Source organism: Erigeron canadensis, chromosome 6, assembly GCF_010389155.1.
Source record: "Erigeron canadensis isolate Cc75 chromosome 6, C_canadensis_v1, whole genome shotgun sequence".
NCBI lineage: Eukaryota > Viridiplantae > Streptophyta > Magnoliopsida > Asterales > Asteraceae > Erigeron > Erigeron canadensis.
In genome coordinates this window covers 5,636,171-5,657,225 of record NC_057766.1, presented here as the reverse complement: position 1 = coordinate 5,657,225, position 21,055 = coordinate 5,636,171, and the positions used below count along the sequence as shown (strand labels likewise).

Sequence of the window (21,055 nt, the reverse complement as noted above, 5' to 3'; positions counted from 1 at the left end):
AAATCAAAGACATCAATTCCCATTACTGTCATTACAATTTACCTTACCAACAACACAAAAAAATTCTCACATTACACAAATATTGATAAATCATATACGAATATAATTAATCCCAGCAAATTGAAATCACAAAAAAACCGCATAACAAGAAGAAAAAATATATAAAAGAAAATTGACCTTCCATAACATACAAAATTACAAATTTATCTTATATCTATACGCATAAGATTATTTAGTCAAAGAAGTTCATTAGATCAAAAGCCTACTTTTAAAATCCAAAACAAAAATAACCCATAACCATCGGAGATCCAATCGACATGGTAGTTTGAACCACCCAACAGAGGCTTCCAACAATCGCGAGCATTTGAAATTCCGATATAGATATGTATGTATTGTATATATATCTAGAGCCCGGAAATGGAGGTCCAATTAAGAAGATAACGAGCGGCTGATCGGAAGTATAGAACATGTCAAGTAAGAGAACAAGAAGTTCTCAAAAAATGGCCTCATTTTGCAAAAGAAAGTGATTGGGTTCAGTTTATGATCTTGCTTTCGAAACCATCACCACCGTCCACAGTTGCCATTGTTATCAGCAACTTATGCCTTCGAAACCACCAACACTATTTGTGTGATTTTAAGTGATCGATTGAGAATACGATAGGGTTTAAAACCCCTCTTTTAATTTCTTGGATCCTGATTTTGTGGGTATATGAATGATTCAGCAAATGGTAACTGACTACTTGATTAGCCGGTCATGGGTTACATTAACTAGACAAAATAATAAAGTTAATTACTTTACATAGACTTTCCGTTAGATTAATACATATAATAAACATTTTATCATAGTTCTTTACATTCAGAAGTCATTATCCCTAAATTATATGATTTATCAATTAACTTTCTTTATTTTTTTGTTTTTGTTGAACAACTTTTCTTGGTTGATTTAAGTAATTAGTAATGGGGAAGAATTTTTTGTGTAATATAGATTTAGAAAAAATATGGACTTTTTTTTTATTACAAAGTCTAGTCGGGTTTTGTTTTCTTTGTTTTTTTTTCTTGGTTACCTTCTTCTGTTATAAAATTGTAGCTAATTTACGTATTTAGTAATGGGGGAGATTTTCCTGTGTATTATACATTAAGCAAAAAATTGGTTGTAGATGGGAAGTTTGAAAAGCAACAAAATTTATCTCGGGTAGACATAATGACTATACGGGTCAAAGTGGGTTTACTGGAAATGGGTGGTAAAGCCATTTTCGCTTTGGTGAATGGAGTGGTTAAGATTATTAGAAAATTTGCAAGGTCAAAAAATGAGCTTTTAGAGCTTAGGGAGAGGTTGAAGGGTGAGGTTTATCGAGTTAGGCATTTTAAGGTCAAAAACTGGAAGATAAAGAAGCTGAGGTAACTTAGCTTTCAATGGTGGTAGTGATGTTGGTCAGGCATAAGTTCACTTATGTAAGTATCATCATTGTTGTCCCCTAATAATTAAATAGAATATAGATGGTGTCGTAAATATCTAAAAAGATTATTCATTTTGTAGAAAAAACTTTTTTCTTGGTATTGGTGGTTGTATGTAGAGTGCATAGCTTGCCTAGAACAAGCATTGAATTTGTTCATTCAAATTGGGAGGCTGAGCATGTCTTCATATTGTAACGTGAATTTAATTTTTCATATAAGAACAATATGGTTACTTGGCAGTATATTTAACATTAAATATGTGTGAGCAGGCTGAGTTATATGACGAGGGGAGAACATCAAGCATGCCATCTCTTACTAAAAGAAAGCAGTTGATCCTTTCCAAGGTGAAGAAGTAAGAACTTCTACAAATCAATGCATGCAAAAAATTGCACAAGTTCCAACTCAGCTCAGTAAGTTTGCTTCCTCAATGTAGATATTAGTAAGGCCGGTAAGTTGGGGTCAGGTAGACTAGCTGATGGGTGAAATCGGGTTCAAGTTGAAATAGGGCAATTGTTTGTCTCAAAACAGGCCAGGGACCGCTGCACAAACAAAAAAGATTAGCTACACTTTGAAATCACATTAGCTTATGTATATAGAAAAGTCTCAATGCTTATCTCATTAGCTTTAACGATTTACATTTGGATCTAATACAGTAATATATTTTTGCTCCTTATGGATTGAAGATGTTCTAATATTTTTATTTCTTAAGTTAACTGTATAAGGTGCTTTTTTTTTCCATAAAACTATGGGGTTAATATCAATGCTTAATGAGGCTTCAAGTTTCTCCAAAGCCGCAACGCATTGTTAGTGCCTTAGATGTAGTTTTGGAAATAGCCATTGCTAATACTTTTGGGGCTGTTTCAGTATAGAGTCAAGTTGGAAGTCCAAAAGATAACATTATGCCGAGAGTCATGTTCTTTCTTCAAGTATTGATGTGGAATAATTAGGGTTGTTTCAGCCAAGACTCAAGTTGAATGTCCAGAAGATGCCAATGCCGAGAGACATGTTCTTTCTTCAAGTATGTCTTTAGAACTTGCTCACTCTTTCTATTATGGCCAGGCTTTAAGAAACTTTAGCATTGTGAATTATATATGTGATGATGGATGTATACACGTGTTTTAACGAAAGGGAGACAATGCAACAACTAGATTTCTTGATGTTATAAGAACGATAAATGGGCTTTGCAATTATGATATCAAACTATTACTTTCACAGTTGAAACTCATCATGATTGTTTTTCATCCTCATCCAACTTAATACGTAATTGACTTGATGTCAATATTTTGAGTTGCAGGTTGTTGTTGATAGAGAATACGGTACCAAGCTTCTATCATTCCAAGAACTATCTTCACATGATAGAGGAGGCACAAGTTGAGTAATTGTAGTAGATAACATGAAGGTTTTGTTTATATCTCTGCAAAATATGCTTAAATTTTATTTTATTTTTTGACCATATTGGTTTTTTCCGATAGACAAAGAATACAACTAGCTGTATATGTCCTTATTTATTATCACATTTATGTAATTAAGATGTATAGGTGTTAATCGATAAGAGCCAGTTATTTTAGATTCTCTGTGATTCATGTTTGTTAAAAATGTGATATGACCAATGAACCAAAGCATAAAATGATAAATTGGCACCACTGTTTTGTCTCCCTTTTCTAAAATATTAGATTGATCTTGAAAATAATTATTTGATTACGTCTGTTTAAGGATGAGAAAAAAACCGTTGACCCGCGCCCGACCCGGAACCGGCCCGAACCGACCCGGCCCGGCCGAAGCCCAAACGGGCCGGGTCACGGGTCACGCATTTTTGGTTTTCGCGGGTCACGGGTCACGTGGGTCGGGTCGGGCTGGGTCGAGTGAAGGCAAAAACCAAAAAAAAGTGAAGGAAACCTGTAACCCGCCCGCGACCCGCCCGTACCCGAACCGGCCCGGACCTTCACGGGCTGGGTCACGGTTTCGATTTTCATGCATTCGCAGGTTGCGGGCCGGGCTGGGTTTTCGCGGGTCGGGCCATTTGCACATCCCTATGTGTAGTCTATAGACTCTTCGCAGAAGAAGTATTCCGCCCGAGCTTTTGAATTGTTGAGTAATACAACTCCTATTCGGGCTAACTTTCATTAGCTGTGAATCAATTAACAATATATATTTTAATTAATACAACTTACAATATCTCATAATGTAACATTATGAATTTAACTTCTTAAACTTCTTATATTTGTCGCTTTTAATTGTTGAAATAATATTACCATTTATCATGATATTATCAATTACTCCGTATCAAACTACACGAGAATACACAATGACACAACTTTATATAATAAAGATCAACGATAAACTATATGTATTAGCATGCATCATAACTTTTGATATATTGTTTAATGTGTTTTCTCGCGTATTACGCGGGTTCATAATCTAGTACATTATATATTGGTAGACGATTAATTTTGTATGTAAGTTAGAAGGGAGGGGGAGTTACGAATTACGAGGAGTACGAGGGGACGTGAGATACAATTACTAGGAGTTTTTGGTGTGGTCGGTTCGAGAGGAGGGCGTGAGGTAGCCGCCAAAGGAGTACGAGAATTAATTGGCAAAGGGTTTGGGATTGGTTCGAAGCCGCAGCCGCAAATAAAGATTTCAATTTAGGGCATGCTTGGTTAGTGGTAGGGAAGTTCTATTTGGACACCGAAAGAATCTAAATGAACAATGAAAATCCAACCTAGTCACTTAGGTATTGACACGTGTCTTCCAATATGGGGATTCTTTTTTAAATGGTTTTGAACAAACATATAATTATCAAAAATTAATTGCCACTGCAAAGTTTCGAACTCAAGACGCACTGGCTCACAGTTTCCCTTCAATGCCAATTGGGCTAACTCATCTAGTGCTAGGATGCTTTACTAGTTAATTATATCCTTTTTGTACGTGGCTAAGATATCAAAAATAAATCATTTTAGGATAAGTGTGTGCTGCAAATTTTTTCACATTTTCTAACATTAAACTTAAATTTTCAATATTGATTTTAAATAGTTCCTAAAAATACCCCTCTCATCTATTTTATATTTATCTAAAATAACTATAATACCCTTTCTCTTTCCTCAAAAGTCTTAACCAATCATTTTTTTTCTCCCCCATAAATCATTTCATGTTCTCTCATTAGAGATGTCATTCGATATACTTTTGATGAATTTTTAAATCTGAGGACGGAACACGTACGGTTAAGGCATTTGATCACACTCTACGACCTATCACACTTTATGACATATCAATCACACCATCTCACCGCCGCAAAGTGCGGATACTTACTCTCGTATAATATAATAAAAAAAAAAGATGTTCAACCCATTGCTTCTAATATCATATCATTATATCACCATGGTAAAGTCTTAGTTACACATGTGAGGTTGTTGGTTTTAGATTTTTATTTTTTCCCACAAATCTAGTTGCAAGTAGCAAATGAAATTTAAAATACACAAGCCTTTATAGGCTATTCAAATTTTAGGTTGTTCGGGTTTGGATCTTTTGGCTCGGATTTTGGGTAACCCAAATAAAATATTTGGGTTATTCGGGTTAACCCAAATGACGACCCACAAAATAAATAATCCGACCTATTTTCAATATTTTGCTATAATGTTTTTGAAAAAATACCCTACTTAATGTAATGAAACAAAAATATGACTACTCACTTGTCAAAAGTCCATAAGTATATATAAGAAAATTACGTAGATGGTCTAAAAATATATAGACATTTACTATATTTGTTTTTATATATTTGGTCAATGCATTTTTACCATCTAATATATATTATTAGTAAGAAATCAGATCATCTAATTAAATCATAACAAGTGTCCACAATCAGGATCACAACTTGTATTAATTTAAATTTATATTATCTATAAAAATACATCATCATAGCTATGCTATATGACATGTAAAACTAAGGGTGTTCAAAGTTGGATATCCGAAGTTTGAACTATCTGAAATTTCGGATAGTGGATTTCAATATTCGAACATATATCCGAAATTTCGGATATTCAAATTTTAAGAAATATATATATGTTTTTTATAGATATTTTCGGATATAAACTATAAATTTCTCAGATAGTTTCGGATAAAATCAGGTACTTTTGGATATAAAGTACTAAAATATTGAATTTATTTTTGAAAAACAAAGTTTTTCAAAAATCACTATCAGAATCCGAAATTCCGGATATTAGAAGTTCAGATATCCGAAATTTCAGATATCCGACTTTTCAGATAAGATCGGATCGGATATTCGGATAACGGATTCGGATACGTATAGCTTTGAACACTCCTATGTAAAATCAACAACCTCACGTGTAACTAGGACTTTACCATGGTGATATAATGATATAGTATAATAAGCAATGGATTGAACACCACTTTTTATTATGTTATATGATAGATTGTCGATGCCATCAAAACCCGTCACCGACATCACTAAACTGCCGTCGTTGGTACCGTTATCGCATTGCGCGTGTATCATGCTAGTTATATAAAGTTAAGTATTAATATTTTCATTTAATAAAGATGAAATAATTAAATATAATCTAATGGTTCCAAATTAAAGATGATACTCATCTAAGGATTTTATTTGTATAAGAATGTATTTAGGAGTTGATAAATTTATCTATACTATATATAAAAATTATAGGGCCATGTTAAAAGTTTATAAAAATAGGACATGTGAATTGATCAAAATACCCTTAATGAATTAAATCATCATCAACTTAATGTAATAAATCAACATCAATTCTTAATATTAAATTACATCATTAGTCTCTTATATTATAAAATATCTCTACTAACCTCCTTTAGATCAAATACATTTACCTACACCAATTAGTGCCGCCACCACTATCACCATCCGTCGCCACTATCACACCATCGTCATCGTCGACTCGCCGCTGCATTGCGCGGGTACCATGCTTGTATTCTACTTACACATATGTGTATAACTATGTTTGTTATTAAAAATATACATTATGTAAATATATACTGAGCAGAGCGGAGAATCTTTTTTGATTCCAGCCGAGAAGACTAGTAAAAGGAAGGATCTATGCTATATTATAAAACAATCCACTTTTGAACTTTCAACTTTTCAACATTCAACATTAAATCTTAACCACTCAGTTTTTCTCTCTCTCCTCAAATCTCAACTAATCATTTTTTTTTCTCTCTCTTCTATAAATCATTTTATTCCTCTAACTATTTCAAAATCTTTTATCTCAAAAAACCGTACATCGATAAATTATGAAAATTATATGTCATTCGATATACTTTCGACGAATTTTTAAATCTGAGGGCGGAACCCGTACGGTTAAGACATTTGGCTATCGCACTTATGACCTATCACCCCACCATCTCACTGCCGTAACGTATTCTCATTATTAAAAATAAACATTTTGTAAATATAGAAACAATTCTCACTATAAGTGAGAGCGTAACACATACTTATCCTAAAACTTTAATTAGTCACGTATAGAATATATGTAATTTGGAAAGTATTCTAGGATTTCTAGCATCAAAATGGGTTTTAAAATAACATGCAAAAAAGCAGGCCCATATTGTGCTAAATTAAAATAATATTGAAGCCCCACTTTTACACGTGGCATTTAGGGTTAAGTCTAAATAGAAAGTGGAGTGTTTAAATAGTATATCCCTAGTGGTATTAGGGGTAAGTAATAGGATTGATTATCACTAGTGGTGCTTGATTTATTTTTACCTACGTAATCATTGGCCAGTATTAAGTAATATATTACTCCCCACTAAATTGCGGGTAATGGACTAAGTAATCAATTTATTAACCGTATTCTTCCAAAATTTGATCACACTTTTCCTACATTTACTCTAAACAGCTGTAACTTACTTTTTAACCTTTTATTTTTTTCACTTCAATTAGAAGTTGATTTAATTGTTTTTGTATACATTCACACTTCATATAAAAAACTACGTCGGTTTATATGTAATGAAATATTATACACATATAACTACAATTATTTTTATTATTATTAATGGTCCCTGACACTAACTTTTGTTAGTTTTGACCGTTTAAATCCATCACGTGCAAAACATGTGAGGGTATAATCGTCTTTTTACTAACCATAAGGACTATATGTGATAAAAAAAACCCTTTTATAATTAAGAATTTACATATATATGCACATACGTATCTAGGGATGTGCATGGGTCAAAACCCGGCCCGACCCGACATGACCCATGACCCGCGATTGTATAAAAAATGGAACCGTGACCCGGCCCGTGAACCTCCCGGTCGGGTCGGTTCGGGTTTGGATTCTGACGGGTCGGGTTCGGTTTTAAGGTTTGACCCGAAATTCGGGTGAAGAAAATGATGACGGTTGATCTTCATTTTGCTTTACGATTCATATATGGATCCTGTTAGCCCATTTTTTGTTGTAGACATGTGTGATTTGTAAGAACCAAATTTTGGATGATTGGAAAAAAGATTATGATGATGTTTCTGTGTACATTCAAGACTTCAATAGTATTATATGTATTCGTATATATAGATGATTGGAAGAAAGATTATGATGATGTTTTTCTGTGTATATTCTCTCTTGAAGAAGAAAAGTATTATAGTTTATGAAAGCCTTTTGTTTACTGATTTGAAAATTCAGATTTTGTAATATGTGCGTACGTTTCTCAATGTGTTGGAGTGTTAGACTTTGAAACTATAAATAGATTGTATTATATTTTTTTATTTGCTGTCCCAATTCCAACCACAAGTTTTATTTTTTTACATACAAAATTGTATTCATCCAATGCCATAGGTCAAAGATAGTTGTCATCCATTGAGTAGTCATAAATAAATTAGTACATATATCTATACTATATTAATAAACAAACTAGTATTTCCCTTTTCAACTCTCTACCTTTAAAATACTCAAACTACCCTTATTTTTCAACACATTATTAACTCATACACTAAATTTATCCAATATATTTCTAAAATATATTACACCCATATTTATCCAAAATATCTATCTTCTTTATTAAACTTAATCTCTATAATATTCTTAACAAAGTTATTTACAAAAAATACATCTGTTAACCATAAAATAACTACACTATCATTTACATCATTTACTTTTAGATTAATAACCACATCGTTACCACCACCGCCGTAACATTGCCCGGGTACCCATCTCGTATGAATATATATAGATAGATGTTAGGGTTATGTAAACAATTTCAACTTTTCAAGTTCCAGTTATTCCTTTTAAACTCATACCCTATTTTCATTCTTTTCCAACACACTTTTCTTTCTCTGTATTTATATAAATAGACTATGAAATATGAAGCACACCTTTCTTGATTTCTTATGTACTATCCTTCATTTTTCTTTCTTTTCAGATATATATCATTCACACACGTATATGTGATATACGAACATATATATATTACCGATATACATATATATATACTCAAGTCAGTGTTTCACGGGTTTTATCGGGTCAACCCGCAAAACCGCGGTTTTGACCCGGCCCGAACCGAGAACCGAGAATCACTAAAGTTATGAACCGAGAACTGGCCCGTCTAGGTGCCGGGCGGGTCGGGCTGGTCCGGGCACGGGCGGGTCACGGGTTTCGGTCCAAATGCTCATCCCTGTACGTATCTGTATTTTATATTCCTTTTACAGCTACATCTCACATACAATCTCCTTAACATAATTTTCTAATCTTTTGCAAGAATTTCATTTGATTTTTCACAAACTCTAATCTAAAATGTACAACTCTATGTGTAAATACACATATCAGTGTTATGGAAAGAAAAATAAAATCCATACATCCATCTATATATACATCCATCCATATGTTCAATATATATATATACACACACATATATTTGTGTATGTATGTGATCCTATCTATAGGAGAGGATCCCATATTTCTTCAAAAACCCACCTGCTGGAATCACTCACCGTTGCTGGTAAAAGGCACCGGTCGCCTCCCCCTTTACTCTCTTGCCAGAAAATGCACAAATATCCCTTGATCTAGTTATCCTCCCCTTCCATCTTATTCTTTATCTCCTTTCTTCTTTACTTCTTTTACACCCGTACACTTCCCGGTGGTGTTAACATTCTTGTTTCTTCCATCATCATGTTTTTTTTTCTTTTTTAAATAGGGTATCATTTTTTCTTAATCAAGTCTCTAACTTATTATTGTTATTATTATTAAGGGTTTTTTATGTTTTTTAATTAATAAACAAATTAATAAACCTTCTGTTTTTTTAATTAAGAAAAACCTTCTTTTAATTAATAAAAAAATTAAGGGTTTTTTATGTTTTTTTTGTGTGTATTTATTCATTTGATCTTTAATAGATATAAAAAAGATGTTGACTTTGTTGAGAAGTGTAAATTTGAATGCTTTCATTAACTTCTGTGAAGTCTCTCACTCGATGGTTTAACCCACAAGTGTAGAATACAATAAGTCAAGTAATCACTAGATAGGACTAGTATGAAACGTCAAGTAAGCACTAGATTGGACTAGTATTACGATAAATATAAATGCAAGAATATATATAACGTAATACATACTTAAGCAATATAAAGATAAGCAAGTAAAGTAAATGGTGAGACACTATGTAATTTTCAAGTGTATTTTATTTATTGATGTTAAATAAAATACAAGGTTGTTGCTGAACAAGATATTACAAAGTAAGTATCTAAACAACCTATGAATTACAAGTGATCTAATTTTGCTAAATAAACTCCTTGATCGAAATACTTAAAGTTGTGAAGTATAACTGTTTAGATCGAGAGTATTTGAGCAAAGGCACCAAATTGCAAAAGTATGTAATTTGGACGAGGAAGTGACTTGGTATTTATAGGCAAAAAGAATAAATATAATATTTTTTTTGCCGTACAAATATGGTTACATGTATTTAAGGAAATTACTTTAATTCCTTAAATGCATTGATTAAAATACAAGAATAAAGTCACATGATAGTGACTTGTCTTCTAATTAATCAACCACCTTTACATGCGTGTAAGGCTTTTAACAAAGGACAAATAGATTGTCCGGGTAAAGGCATGTAAAGGCATAAAGTCAATTCCTCATAATCAGTGTTCAGACTTGTAAGGTCTAGAACACTGATAAGGACTCCAGTCAGGAGATCTGGTAAGTCTTCCAGTGAGCTCCGCTATTTGTCAGACTTCTTTCTTCAGACTTCAGTGTTCTTCAGTAGAAAGATCTTGACTGGAGTGAAGTCCAGTGAACAAATCTGGTGGAATCCAGATTCCTGTACAAGTAAGTTGTTCACTGGTCTTCACATAATTTCTGGACAAATCTTCAGAGGGCTCCAGTAGTTACGTTTGGAGCGAGTCCAGTAAATCTGGACCTAACAAATTCCCCCTATTTGTTTAGAAATTATGCAAGGATTTTCAAGCTCTTATCTATACAAGTTTGTGCTTGAGAAATCCTTGAAAAAATTTGACTAAGTCTAATTTGAATTACTGGAGAGCCACTTTATAGATCATCAGTGTTCCCAGTTTATACATTTTAATTTCTAAACTTAATCTGGATAAGTACTTGTGAAAAATAGGAATTGCAACTTATATTTACAGACATCAACTGGAGGAAAAAAAAATACAAGTACAATATCAGAATCAGGCCATTTTCTTTACAGCATGCTCAGATGGCTCTTCAGTGGCCTTCCTCTTTACACCTGGAGATGATGAAGTAGTAAGAGAAGTCCTTAAGCCCAGCTCCATCTCCATCTCCATCAGTTCCTTCCTCATCCATTCCTTGCCAATCCTCTTCATAAAATACTTAACATCCTGGGAAACATCTTTACCCTGAATGAAAGGCCAATCTCTCTTAGTTCTGACAATCCGAATGCCAAATCACAGGGATCATTTGTGACATTTTCTCTTATTATTATTATTATTATTATTATGCTTTATTATAATTGAATAAATTAATATATATATATATAATGTATATGTATATACTTGAACAACATACCAAGCAATATCAATGGAATATGGAATACTAAGTAATCCCCATTGTATTCCTGACTATTATCATTATCTTTCCCTTTCCCATTAATTGTTTTGAACCAAGCACCCCCTTAGTTTTCGAATTCAACATAACAACCGCAAGCCAACGATTTGTTGGAACTCTTTTATTTCTCTCTTTTATTATTATTATTAGTTGCTTATTGCAATACTTTATTACTATACAATTATTATTATTATGAATTCTATCTATTTGATTATTGTTAATTTTATTTATCTTGACATGAGTAGCTAAATCTTTAATCATCTACTAAGATGAAGTGATACAATTGAATGATGGTTGCACTATTTTTATAATTCAAGTTGATGTAATTTAACGTTGTGTCGAGATCTCAGCTTATTAATTCTTTGTTATCTAACTCTTGATTGCGGATACTTTTTGCATGATCTTAGTGGTAACTTAGGTTGTCTAGAAGTTATTTTGATTGCTTGGTTAGAAGCAATTGTTTCTATAACGGGTACGGTAGAAAATACTTAATAGTTAATAAGAGTTAACGGGTTAAGGGTTGGGTACAATCAATAGACACAATTGTTATCTAAATAATCAAAACAAATTGATTAATTGGGTAGATTATATTAAACGTTGGTAGTGCCAGTTTTTTATGATTGAACTAGTTAATTAAGGGAATTGAATAAAGTAACGAACTTGACGGGTACAGGGTGAGTCTTTGTTTAGTTCTCGGTTATTAATCAATATATTTGAATTGGTTTGTTCAATTAAGTGCAACATGAATTTGTAGTGTCATGGAGTCAAGGTAGATGATCTTTAATAAAGCTTGATATTAAATCAATCTCTTTTCGTTTAGTTCTACGGAATTACTAATTTTTATTAACTATTTTCAAATCCAACGTGACGGGAGTCTTTAAAATCTAAAGCTTTTCTAAACTACATTAAACTCTCCATGTGTTCGATCCTGACTTACCATTAAGCTATATTGCATATGAACGGGTCCACTGCCAGAGAGTGTGTAGTAGTCGGTTCTAGGGTATTTCTTGTTTTTAAATTTAAACTCGATTTTTACACATCAATCTTCAAGCAATCTACCTATGCCTCACTCTTTATTCATCAACACTAAAAGCTTTCTAAACCTGAGGGAACAACACATTTCAAGAAACAAGTGTTAGCTAATGAATTAGCTAAGTAAGATAACACATGGTTATAAAAATATTTGTCCAATTAAAACATTATATAAGAGTCGTATTGCATCATTAAAGCACATATCATTACAAAACATCTCATATAGCCATAAACATCATACATGTAGGATCGTTCATCCTAGTCGTGCCTAATCATCTTTTCATCATCGCATATAACATCATTTCAGGTGTGACATAAGTCACGCAGATCATATAAGGTGTAGGTTCGTGTGTAGGCGGTCCATAAGACCTAACGGGAATCTGGATGGATAAGCCTTTCAACGGTCCATCAGTGTCATTAAGGAATAGCAAGCCATTCCCGGAGTAATCCGTATGCTCAAGACAAATAGGGTGGGTTAGACCTCCCGTATTACTCTTCACATCTATGACCGTGTTGCAAGGAGCCACCCGAGCAACCACATCTACGCACCCGCCGGGCAAGGGCAAGTACGGGTTAAGCTTAACACTTTCATCTAAATTACGAGCTCGATTTCACATCTCATATAGTTTAGGTATTCATATTACCTAAACATTATCACATATACATCTTAACGTTTGGGCCATTAAACGTGCACGTGTCATGGCAACTTAAAAGTCTAGTGAACTAGATGAACAAGCCACACAATCATGCACATTTCAATACGTCACAAGACATTACATATCATTTCATAATATAACATCACATCACATATCATTGGGATTGCATTTCAGGCCTCAATAGTCATATACATAGCCCATATTACCTCCCGTATAACCCCGAATACCATAAGCAAACAAGATCTCATTAGGGAAGTTAAAATATGAAAATCATGCTTTTGTTGAACCCTCAGCGTGTCAAAGTAGTGTATCTTACCTTGGTACAACTTACCAACAAGTTAAGAGTATCTTATAGTGCTTGCTAAGTATCCCCGACAACCTATTATACATTAAACATACATTACATAAGTTAAACGGAGCGAAAATGGTGAGCTGCAGTTAGTAGGGCGCACTACAAAGTCAGTTGGTCGCACTGAACATTTTCTGACCCCCAAACTGACCCTTAGTGGGTCGCACCACATTCAAGTAGGCCTCACTGGCTTCAGATTTTCCAAAAACGGGATTTTCATGTTTCTTTCGTTCCCATCTCAAACCCTCATGACCTGGAACTTTCTAGATCACTTCAAGGCATCTTTTAAGACTTAACTAACATTAAGAAACCATCAATTAATCCTTGTATCACTTACAAACATTTATCACTCGATTAATCACACGAATGACTTGAAACCGATAAACGGATTGCAATTAAAGCATACCCAACCCCTAAACCAGAGATGAGTAGACAAAATCCATCAAAGACCATTATCCTATGATTTTAGAATAAAGAATTACCTGTAAGGATGGTTGAGGGATCAAAAACCTAGAAGAATCACCATCGAATTGATCCAAAATCGCATAAAACTTAAGGAGAGGCTCTAGGGTTCTTGAGGGAGAAGTGTTTTAACATTATAATCTGATTGTAGCGTTTATAGAACGTGATATGGCCCAAGATCTGCTGGACCAACTTTCCAAACCTTAACATCTAGACCCTTGGACTTTCTTATAACTCGTTTCGTCACTAAATTACTCGTTTAACACATATGGAAACCCTTAACGATCCTTAAATCTTATCGGGACCACTTTGTGACTTTATTAATTATTATTCTATCATTATTTTCATCACTTGAACATATTTAATGAAATTAATCATTAACACGTAAGGCACATTAATCATATATAATGACCATAGTCATTATCACATAAACATATTTATGGTTAAACACGGAGCCCTAACAGAAGGCAAACGTTGACCAACAACATGGTCAATGGTCGACATAAAAAGTTTGGGATGGTACATTTATTTTTTAAACAATGGAGTAGTCTAAGAGACAAAGTGAAACACGTGGGTTCGTATATCATATAATACTGACACGTACCTTGTTATATTACATTAATATTATTAGCAATAGCCAGATAAACCAACCAGAATCTTACGTTTAATGAATAAATGCATGGGCCCCCATGATTTTTATGGATTAAAAAAACAATATGTGAGTGTTCCACACCTAAGCTTAGATACCCGAGAGCCTTATATTCCCACCCCCTATACATATATGGTGGGTTATTTGTAGTACGGGGGGAAAAAAGTACAAAAAGTACAACCTTCTTCCTTCTTCTCCGGCGACCTTCCCACCTCTTCCTTCTTCTCTGGCAAGACAACTACCGCCATCATTGTAACACCCTAACTAAGGCGGAACAATGAGATATACAGAAAGTCGAGTATTCAAAACAAAGGATTATAAATAACATTCACCATAGCTTTATTTGATAAAAAGAATTTACAATGTACAAACATGTGAACCAATTTCCAAGTACAAATGCATCCACCATACTTGGATATTAAGTCCACAAACCAAATAACAAGCACATGAAATAGTAAACTACAATGATCAAGGTGGATTCCATTGCCTATCACAAGGTTTGATCTTTCACTCCAAAGTGCAATGCAAATAATCATGAAACATATAAATCCTCAATGCTTAAGCTTATTTCCTGAAAAGCACGAAGAAAAAGTGTCAACTATGAAAACGTAGTTGGTAAGTGCATAGGTTTTTATATAAATCTTGGTACATGCCCATTTTAACACTTAGAAAGTATATAATTGTTACATTTCGAAATTTCCAAACCATAAGACCGACAAAATTCTCATATCAAACCATCAAGCTTTCCATATACTATAATGTCATTTCAAAACTTGGAAGAATCCATGGTAACTTATAAAGTTCTCATTTATCAAAATCATTATGAGGGAAAATATATCAATCGATTTATCGTATATCATACCCAAAATCATTCGGTTATCAATATTCCATTATCACCAAATTCAAGAACTTTCAAGATTCCATATAGGGTCCAATACCCAAACTGTATGTTCAATTCGTAATATTCAACATAATAATATCAATTTCATTTAGCCATGAGGGCATAATTCACGTAAACTTTGATGAGTAAATGCTTGAGCCACTACTACTACCATTTTATCAAGTCCAACAATATATATAATTCATTTCATAGCACAAGTTGTCAATCAAGTGTTGTATAATAATAGGGTCGTGCCATGGAGACGACCATTTAAATTTAAGGTAGCTAGAGCACCACTATGGTCGGACTGGAAGTGAGGGTCATCACAAAGGCAACCAATCTTCCACCGTTATACTTATGGGTGGGTGGACGAAACCTAGTTGCGCAACTCTCTAACTACAGGCCACCATTTTCGGAGTAAATAGTAGTGTATTGAAAGAAAACGGGTTGACAGAACTCAAGCTCATCATAAAACATTTACCACATTGAACATACGAAACAATTTCATTTTAAAGTCATGTTATCAAGAATCATTTCATATATTATGTGTATAAAAGCAATTTCATATTTATATCATGTTTTTCACCCCAATAGTTAAACACATAAAATAGTTTGAAAGGGGGCTATGACTCACCTTGATATGTCGCATATTATACTCATCTATCCAAAATGGGTACTTCCCATCTATAGCTTCCTTGACCATATATCCATTATGTTCCTCCATCATATTTCAAGCCAAGACTATCCCTACGATAGGACTAATATACGTAAGTTACTATCTTAAGCCATCACTTAGAAATATCATTTTCATTATGTTGCTATCAATTGTGGGATCCAAGTATATTGGTAACACTCACATCGTTTTGGTTGTAGAGATTGATGGTGTAAAAGGTTACTTTCATTACATGCGTAGTTATAAGTTGTTAGATTTTTGGCAACTTAGCTTCATTTGTGGTTTCACTTGATATATTAGGTTATCATATAGAAATGCCATATTAAGTTATGTTATCCTTATTCATCATTTGTTGTGTAACCGATTTTAGCGCGAATTAGCAATTGTGATATCAATATATAGCTTGGTTAATGTAATTACTTATGTCTATCTCACTTAATTATCTTTGTTTTATTTTTGATTACACTTATCTTATGAAATTCGTTTAAGTGTTATGGGCCATTATCAATTGGGCCAAAATGTGATGGGTTTTTAAGTGACTTGGGCTTAATTTAGTTATTGGGCTTAACCTTAGTTGGGTTATGTGCTTAATGGGTTATATTGGTTATTGGACTTTATGGTTTGTTGGGCCAAGTGGGCCTACTGATTTATGGTTCTTTGGGTTTAGTGTTTGGGCCGGTAGCCCATTATGGTCTTTAGTGCATCTTTTAGCCCAGTATACATATGGTTAGTTTCCTTTCAAATTTTCTGTTTTTAAATTCAGATTTTTATGAAATGTTGGCTACTATTTTTGGGGCCCAATCCGAATTATTTGGACCTTCATGATTTTTACACAGTGACTTATATGTATCTAGTATTTTTGTGAATTTTTGATGAATTTTTAGATGATTTTTGGTGTCCTTAAAAATTATCCAAACACAAACTGTCCCAAATGGGCACTGCTTGCGACATCAGAAATTGTATAAAAGTTCTCGACGTTCTGATTGTTAAAAAATACCATGATTTTATTTTAAGTTCACGACACATTGAAATTACTTTTTACCAAGTATGACCTCCTGGAACCTTATGGATTAGGAGATAAAAATTGTTAAAGTTTAGAAAATATTCATACAAAATTACAGTTTTGACCAGTTTCAGTAGAAAAATAATATCTTTCGTTTGGTACAGCGTTTTTGAGTAATTCCAGTTGGAGGTTAAACTTAACTCATTTATATACAACTTCTATTTTGAAAGTTTTTCTTGAATCTGCCCTCACACGTTCAGTTTATCCGATTTAAGACAGAAAATGGTTTCTGTCAGATTTGTCCTTGGTCATTTCAACCCACCAATGACCTTTCTAGCTTAATTAACACTTAAATTCATCACTACAAGATTGATACTTTATTTTGTAGTTCTTTAACATCAATATTTACTGATTTCAAAAATTTCAAGATCATTCTTCATCACCTTAAACTGATTTTATACGATACTTAATCAACAATGATATAGTTCTTACAAAAATCATCAAAAAAAGTGAATGCTAACCATTTTATGAACAAATCTATTAACAAATCTTTTATACAACACAAAAATAAGTTCATTTATGAAAATCACAAAAAATAAGTTCCATCTATATCAACACAAATCGATTTTTATGAAGATTCAACAACTAGTTTAAAAGCTTTCTTATGAATAATCACTTTTGGATCTTATTTGAGTTGAATCCTTGAATCTTTCCTCTAGATCTTGACATGCAATAGCATGAAAGAAAAGATTCTATCAACATGTCCTCATTAAGTGTATTTTGAAGAAGAAAATCAAAGAAAAACATAGTTTTTGATAAAGATTTTTTAGTACATACAATAACATGATAGATTAAACAAAGAGATAGAGGTTTATACCCTTGATGAACTTGGTTTTGATGAAGAAAAGGTGCAGATTTTCATGGCTTTCTAGACTCCATATAACCCTTAATCCAAGCTTGGAATAACCCTTAAACCTTATTTGAATTAACCCTTTAATAATCTAGCCTAAAACCCTTATTATTATAATTGATAGGTTAAAGATTTGAACCTCCATTTTGGCTTGTATGTGGCCCGAAATCAGCAGCTATAGGAGCTGTTTTGACAGCCTTCTTGAGCTCCAATATCATCTATTTTATGTGGGGTTGATTATGGTATATATTTGTTACGACAAGGAGTTGCAAAGATGATGTTTATTGATTGTTTTTGGGGTGTTCAAAAGCATTTTTCTGCCTTATTTTTGCTGTCCACGAGAAGAGAGAACAAGAGAGAGAGAGAAGGTGGAGGGTGTGTGTGAGAGAGAGAGAACTGTAAGAGGAAATATGTGTGTATGTGTTGTGTTTGAGAGAAATGAGAGTAAAAGAGTGAAGTGTGTGTGTGTGTGTAGCCGTTCAAAAGAAAGGGAGGGGGAGAAAGTGGGCTAGGTGTTTGCTCATTGGTTGACAAGAGTAGTAAAAGACTAACCATGGTTTGGTGGTGGTGCTTGGTGATGCACTTGGATGGATAGAAGGCTAGATGCATGCTCATGCCATGTATATATATGTATTTATATATTTATGGGTGTGTATATATATATGTAAGGCTAGAGTGTACACATGAGGGTAAGGCGTAAAAAGTGTAAGAACTAGTTGCTTGCCTATTGGTTAGTTGATATGTATGCATGTGGTGTGTTTTATATATGTAATTTTTTTATGAACTCATTTATATAACCATGCATATATATGTCTTTTATTAATATTTGTTGTATTATATGTGTACATAATTACATATGTCATATTATTATAAACTCCAAATGCTTATTATTATTATTTGGGTTGTTGGATTAATTGGGATACTTGAATTCTATCTTGGTAGATAGTGTACGCATTAATTCAAGATCATCGTTTCTTTGAGATTGACTTTGATTATTCAATTAGAGTTTATAAGGCATTTCTAAGATGACTAGCTATTTTTAAGCATTCCATTGAACTAGAAGGCAATTATCATTGTGCCTTAAATGTCTAGAAGGTCAATTCCCTTAATAAACCTCTAGGGATAGATACTTAGATAAATCTAATCTAAGTAAATTGTCCTAGTTGAAAATTGAGGGTTGTTACAATCATCTCCGCCGACTTTCCGGCGAGAATCAGGTTCGTTTTCAGGTGGATACGGTACGGGCCAGTGGCCCTCATCCGTTCTAAACTGGCCGTCAAAGGACCCATATGGGAATCGTATGGATTTGATGGGCGGCAATCCAAGAGATGGTGACGGTTTGCTACGGTACGGGTGAAGCCCTTGCTGCCGGCGTTGGCGTTGTGGTTGGGATGATCGGAGATGATGGTGGTGGCGGTGGTTGTCTCGCCGGAGAAGAAAGAGGTGGTAGCTAGCGGCGGCAATCTCGCCGGAGAAGAAGCAGGTTGCTGGCCGGAAAAGGAGGAAGAAGGAAGTTCTGAGCCGTTAAGATCTTTGATCGGACGGCTGGAGAGTGTTCGCTGGTACTTTTTTTCCCTATGTACTAAAATTAACTTTATCATATATATATATATATACTTTTAATTCACCAAGTACTGTCACCACCTCATTCACCAACCACCACAATACATTGCATTCACATTTGAAAAGGGTTGAGTTTTCTTCATCTTAAATTTTCATCAATCTTTAAACGTATCTAAATACGATTGAAATTTTTTATTAAGATAATCAAAGTGGTAAGAAATTGTTGGATTTTGAATCAAAGTCATAACTTACTAGATTATATGACCCATGTTAATACATGGGCTTTAGAATGTTTTTGTTTTAAAAGAGTAGCCAATAAATTCAACCTGCAAAATGATTGTTTTATCCCTTCAAATAGTTCATAATGGCTTAGTTGTTGATGTTCATGACAACAAAGAGTAACCTCTCTCCATTGGGTGGGTAATGTAAAATTTGGAGGGAATGATAAAGCAGGGGAAACAAATGCAATTGAAAGGCGATTGGTAATTTTACTTGTTATCTTTCTTTATTTGAGGAGCTAATTGCAATTTAGAAATAAAAAGCAAGGACTTAAATTTTGTTAAAGGATAAAATGAATGGTAGGATTAAGGTAATTAAATGACACAAAAGGAATTATAAAATAACCCTTCCTTCTTTTATAGGTAGGAAGATGCACAATGATCAAGCAAAATATTGACCTATAGAGCCAAATGTATATTCTTTAAAGCACAAATTGTTGGACGGCAATAAAAGTTTTTCATTGATGGTATTTTTGTCCGATATTGAATTTGTATTGTTGTGAATTTGGTTTATGAAAGTTGGGGTGAAATTGATAGACGTTTTTTGTCCATGTGAGAGTAATGCCGAAGTAAAGATGTACTCCATACACACCCTCTTTATTTAAAAATATAGAATGGTCTTCGACTAACCTTGTCCAATCTTTTGTTTGTTTTTTTATTATTATTTTTTTGTTTCTTTGAAGACAAAAAAAATTAGTCTATTGGTGGAACCCACATTCCAACCTAAGTTTCATTTTTTCATACACATAACACCATTTTAACTTCGTAAACCAACAAATTCTTGATCATCATCTAACCTTTTTATATACATGGCTCAAATCGAAATTTATGAATTTATTGCTTTTGGATCTGGGTCGGTTTCTTTTTGTATATCTATAGATCTAGGAGTCTACAAAGCTCAGATAATCATATAGATAAAGTTTACAAATATGAGATCTATATCTATATCCAGGTCTTCACACTTATTTATACAGAGGTGTGGTGGTGGTGATAGGTGGCGGAAAACCAAAGATGAAAGGAAGTACAATGACGACGGTGGTCAAACAATGGTGGTGTGGTGACAATGGTGGAAAGTGGTTGTGGTGGTGGTAGTTAA

At 33.6% G+C, this 21,055-nt stretch overlaps 1 long non-coding RNA gene across 1 annotated transcript; it reads left to right on the top strand.

Moving 5' to 3' along the window:
• Positions 1-1,442: 1,442 nt before the first annotated feature.
• LOC122605739 lies at positions 1,443-3,022 on the top strand. The gene is made up of 4 exons (XR_006324696.1): positions 1,443-1,651; positions 1,725-1,865; positions 2,320-2,473; positions 2,750-3,022. It is a non-coding gene; the product is annotated as an uncharacterized LOC122605739 (long non-coding RNA).
• Positions 3,023-21,055: the final 18,033 nt, after the last annotated feature.